The sequence below is a fragment of the Culex pipiens genome, chromosome 3 (assembly GCF_016801865.2).
Source record: "Culex pipiens pallens isolate TS chromosome 3, TS_CPP_V2, whole genome shotgun sequence".
Lineage (NCBI taxonomy): Eukaryota > Metazoa > Arthropoda > Insecta > Diptera > Culicidae > Culex > Culex pipiens.
In genome coordinates, this window is record NC_068939.1 from 124,539,632 (window position 1) to 124,545,813 (window position 6,182).

Sequence of the window (6,182 nt, forward strand, 5' to 3'; positions counted from 1 at the left end):
AAAAATAAAATAAATACATTTCATTCGTAATAAAAAATCTTCAGTCTCCAAACAAAGGCCTCTCCGTCAAGATCGTCCAGTCCAGTCCAGAAATTCGGCATCTGAAATGACAAAACGATACATTTGTAATTATTTGTAATAAATTATTTGTTAACGTTCTCAAAACTTACTTTACTAATCCATCCAATATTCATCGCATTTAATCATATATTCGTCATCGGGATTCTTCGTCATATAATCGTCATCATCATCATCATCATCATCAGTAACTGAAAAACGCTCCTAACAAGAAACAGCTCATGAAACGAGAAGAAACATTAAACAATTCAAACAAAAACAAGCAAACAAATAACCGCGCAACACATCGAACCACAAAACAAATGGCGCAACCACATCGAAAATTTTGAATAGCGCAATCGCAGCAACCAGGGCAAAGAATTTGAACCAAAATTTTGACAGGTGTAACACCAAAAATATTTTATTTTTTTGGAATTTTGTATGGGAAGTTCCGGAACAGATTCTGAGGAATCGTTCACCGGAATCGAGTACTGTTTTGGAATAGAGGATTCCAAAACGGTATACTCTTGAACCTGTGCCAAATCTGAAAAACGGACTGATCTTTTAGAATTTGAAAATACCTTTAAATTTGGTTGTTCCGGAACTTCCTCCAAACTAATTTTGCGAACATAACGTTCTGGCGGTTCCAAGATGGAAGCCACCGCAGTTGGTTCGGAACGTTCTTCTATGTCGATTACCGTAGATTCCTCAACCGGATCCACCGGTCTTTCGGAATTTTCCAAAGAATCGTCGTTTAAATTTTGCTCCGTGACCGGTGGATCCGGTATCGGAACTACGGTAATCTCTTCGATTTGGCCCTCGATTCCCCCTGAAATGGTCAAAATAGTCAAAGAATTTTGATCTACGGGCGGTTCCGAAATCGGAACCGCCGTAGCATTGTCCAAAGAGTTATTTAATGGAATTTCAATTACCACCGGGGCTTCCGGAACCGGATCCGCCGGTTCATCGGAATGGTCCAAACAAGAGTCAGTTAAATTTTGTTCCAGAACCGGCGGATCCGGTTCCGGAATTCCCCCCGCCGAGTCAGTTCCCCCGTCAACCCGTCCGCCACCCGCAACCCGGTCAACGTCAGTTTCGTCCGTACGCGGAGTGGCCAACTCCTCGACCGTACTGGCCTCTTCGGCGGCCGCAGCGGCCTTCCGCCCTTTACGGCGAGACATCTTGGCGCCCATCTGAAATGAGAGAGAGAAAAATTAGTGAAAGCGTCCAACCTCACCAACGTCCCAAGCGGGTATGACTGATCAGGGGGTCTGCACTTGACCTACACACCTTTCAGGCTGTTATTTTCTCGTAACTATGGCTACCATGGTTACGGCCGGCCCTGGTGATCGTTGTTGTTTTTCGCGTTTGATTGGTCGGCTCCTGCGATCAACGCGGAAAAAAATGTTTGGGTGGCTGTCAAATGTCGATGGCAAGTCGATTTGGTGCAAGATTTGGTCGTCGTTTTTCTTCTTTCTTTTCAAAAGAAAGGTACATTTCCGGCAATTCAACCATTTCCGGAGTAGTGCACGGTTCCCGCAGCTCATAGTGGAAGAATCATTGGCCCATTTTCGGGAGCGGTTCCAGCGAAGACCTGGAGAGAAGAAAAATCCACGAACCGGAATCAAAAATGCGATTTCATGTCATTATTGAACCATTTCAGGTGATGAAAGCCTCAACAAGCTTGCTGATATAATCCTGCTAGACAAGAAGAGATCAGACTGAGCCATTCAAAAAAATCGTTTCCCAAACCTGCTCATAATAACCACTTTGCCAATCATCAATTTTCGTTCTCAACAATCATTTATCTTCGACGTCTGCCAATAGTCGCCGTTTTCTGCCTGTAAGATGCCTAATTTGTCTAAGCCCCTGATCATGACACCGGCAAACAACACGACAAGAGTTATGTTAACCAATCTATCGAGAAATTAAAAGTGAGAGTGTGTGCAACATGGAGTTAAACTTTCTGTGAAGTTGCTGTGAAGATTACCATAGCACTTTGAAAAGTTTAACTCCATGTTGCACGCACACACTCTCACTTTTAATTTCTCGATACGCCAAACTTGAAATCAGCCATTCCATCAAACACACTCCCAAAACTATTGACCTCAGCCACTCAGTAGCGGAATCTATCTCTCGAACAGCTCGAAAAAAATCACTTGATGGAAGCGCGCGCCGCCGTTCGGCTCAAATTACTCCCACCGATTCTGTCATAGATAACAATTAATGGCTTCATCCAGTGTCGGTGGCACTGACTGTACCGAACCCATTCCAAACCTCATGTTTGAACTTGGGCCATGTAGTTTATCAATACTCGCCCAAAGAACCGACCCGACTTTCATCAATCATTGTCAATTTCGGCGCGGAAAACTCAAACGCGAGCTCGACTTACTCTCCGAGATATGCCACTCACTCATTCAGACCCATGGCTTTCTACCTAAGGTACTCGCGATTGAGTGTGTAGTAGTGCGGTTGTCAAAATCGCTATCTCTGACTCTCTCACTCCACTGACACTGACATTGTTTATGTTTTGGTTTTCCTGGCACGGTCCATTGTTCTTTTGTTATTGTTTTGGTTTTAGTGGCACGGAGTCATGCACTCACACTAATGCAAAGCAAGATGACGAGTACCTTTGATATACAGCCTTGATTCAGACCTAAACCAACCAGCCAATCTGACCTGGGCAAGTTGGAGTATCTCTACTCTTTGAAGATTTTTATTGATAGATTTAGGGGAGGGAGGTCAGTTGGATGTTGTATAAATTGATTTTTTGAAGTTGTACAACATCTTAAACTTCTCTTTAGCATTCTTCAAAATTAAAAAAAAATACTAAAAAAAGACAACAACAAGAAACTATACCCTACTGACTGGCTGGTCCCGGAACCAATGCTAGGTCGTATAATAGTTGTTATCAGTTTGATCTCTGTTTTTCCCTTCATTCCTACAACACTTGCCCCGATGATGCGTGATGGCCAATCAAAAGTTGTAAACTTTCCGAAACTGGAAAGCGGGATTGGGAAGGCATTTGGGGGGTAAAAGTTTTTCCTCTGCTGATAGGTATTAGAGGAGAGTTGACCATTTTTGTTTCATTTCTCTTTAGCATTTATTTTGGTAGATTTTCAAGCGTTTATTTGTGAAAAAATAGATTTAATTTCTTTCGAGTGTCGAATCACAATCCTCGATTTCTCAGCTTGATTTAAGTATGTTATTGTCAAGTTTTACCTTTTTAAGAATCTCAACCCTCAACGATTTTTCTTAACTGATGAGAAATTCCTTACTGAAAGGGAATTTTACTATTCTTGTAAAAAGTTAACCTAGTTCAACTCAAAGCAAGAAAATATTAAAAAGAAAAAAAATTAAAAAAAAATTAAAGCTAATCAGAACATAGACTATGTTTCAAAACGGTTTAAAAATTAATGTTATAAAAAATGCATTTACAAGGCATCATTTTCAAAAATGCACTGTTTGTTATAGAGGATCGAAAAAGGCAACCTTTGAGCTATGGCCCAGCAACGTCAAAAAATATGAAAATTTAGTGCTACTTAAGTGCTATTTTACCCAAAACAACTCATTGTTGCTGTTTCCTTTTAATTTCAACTAGAGGTTCAATCTTCAAAGTTTCTTAGACAAATTTACAGGAAATTGTCTTAACTTTAAAAAAAATCGATTTACTTTGTGAAAAAGTAAAATAAAAACGTTACTCAATCCACCTTTAGGTGGTTGGTGCCTTCCTCGCATTCATAAAGTGAATACACTACAATATTTGAGATCCGGCCTCAAAAAAAAGTATTAAAAACACCAAAGTACTTATAACTTTTGATTGGGTTGTCAGATCTTCAATCTTATAGGCTCGTTGGAAAGGTCTTTTGATTACCTAACCAACGATGGGTCGCATGATAGATTCGGACAACTTTTTCATCAAAATATTTGAGATCCGGCCTCAAAAGAGTGTATAAATAACAGTTAAGTGCTCATAACTTTTGATGGAGTTGTCAGATTTTTAATCTTTTGAGCGTGTTGAAAAGGTCTTTCAAATACCTTTCTAACAATATATAAGTTATAAAACGTCGTAACTTATAGCATGATGGGTTTTCTCATAAAAATCACCCTTTTTACAATCTTCCGAAGTTTAGCTAAAATCGTTTTTTTAGCATAACTTTTGAAGTACTTTTCTAAACTTCATAGTATTAACTAGGGTCTTGTGGGACCCCAAGACGGATCGAATGAGACCAAAACGGTCCAAATCGGTTCAGCCAGTCCGGAGATAATCGTGTGCATATTTTTCGGTGCACGGACTCACATCCAGACACACGCACAGACATTTGTTCAGAATTTGATTCTGAGTCGATAAGTGTACGTGAAGGTGGGTCTAGGAGGTCGAATAAAGAAGAGCAGTTCTCTACGGAATCGGTCTTTTTTCTTTAATTTTAATTTTTGTATTTTTTAATCCGGCTGAAACTTTTTTGGTGCCTTCGGTATGCTCAAAGAAGCCATTTTGCATCATTAGTTTGTCCATATAATTTTCCATACAAATTTGGCAGCTGTCCATACAAAAATGATATGTGAAAATTCAAAAATCTGTATCTTTGGGCGTAATATTGAAAGTTTGGCCCGTTTGAAATGTTAGTCTTGATTTTAAATTTTTGAAAATATTTTTTTCGAAAAGATCGGAAAATTTCACGAATGTTTCATGTTTTAACATTGTAAATTGGATTTATAGTTGCAGAGATATCGACATTAGAAAATGGCGGGTTGTTTGGGTGAGACTTAGAAAACATCAATTTTCCTGTTTTTTAACCTTTGTATGGCAATATCTCAGCAACTATCAACAAAGTTCAATAAAGCAAAATATAGAGAATTTTCTCAGCTTTTCAAACATATGTTTTTCAAAGGTGGGCAAACATGGGCACTATTTTAAAAAAATGAAAAACTGAGACTATTTTCAAAATAGTTACATAAAAATGGTTATAACTTGAAAACGGTGCACTTTATCAAAAATTCACTAAAGTACTTTTCGATTGCAAATTCGATTTTACTTCGAAAAATGAAGTTGAAAAATTTTGCGACCAATATTTCGATTTTTTGAAAAAAATTGTATTGATTCAAAAAATCATAACTCGGTCAAAGATTTTTTGCCCATTCTGGAAATTTCTGAAAAGTTGGCATTTTATGTCCTCTAAAACATATAAAAAAAAAAATAGTGTTTTTTTGCAAATCAAGTTTTAGTGACAAAAAGTTAAATAAAAAATCACCAAAAAATTTTTACCGTGTATCATTTTTTTTCAGTGTAGTCCATATCCATACCTACAACTTTGCCGAAAACACCAAATCGATCAAAAAATTCCATCAAAAGATACAGATCTTTGAATTATCACACATCATTTTTGTATGGACAGCTCCCAAATTTGTATGGAAAATTATATGGACAAACTAATGATGCAAAATGGCTTCTTTGAGCATACCGAAGGCACCAAAAAAGTTTCAGCCGGATTAAAAAATACAAAAAAAATCGAATGACCGAAATCTCAGAGAATTGCTCAGAAGTTTTTTTTTCGAGTGATTTTATAGCCTTTCCTCATTGAGGTGAGGAAGGCAAAAATTCAGTGCATTTTTTTCGACCATTTTTTTTAAATTGGCAACACTGCCAAATATGTTTTGTCCTTGCTGGGTCATAGCTCAATGTTGTTTTTTGATCCTCTGAAACAAATTTGAAAAAAAAAATCTAAGATGTAAATGTTTTTGCGAAAACCAATTTACTTTGTTAAAAAGTGAAATAAAAAATGGGCGCATTTTTTAGAGTTTAGAGTTTTTTTATGGAAACTATGACGCAAAATGACCCCTACAAAGTTTGACTCAAATAATTCAATTCAATTCAATTTGGTTTTATTGGTGAATAATCAAGATACAATAAGTTCTTTTACAGGTCATAACAGAGTTTTGGGGTTCTTTTCAACTGTGTGTTGCATCATAATCTATTTTGGAATAATTATTTCTTTAACTAAGGCGCTTACAAGAGTAAGAAAAATTAAAAAAAAAACTTAATTAAAAAAAACTAAATTAAAAAAAACTAAATTAAAAAAAAACTTATTACCTCAAATAATAAAATTTTTAAACCAGATTTTTGA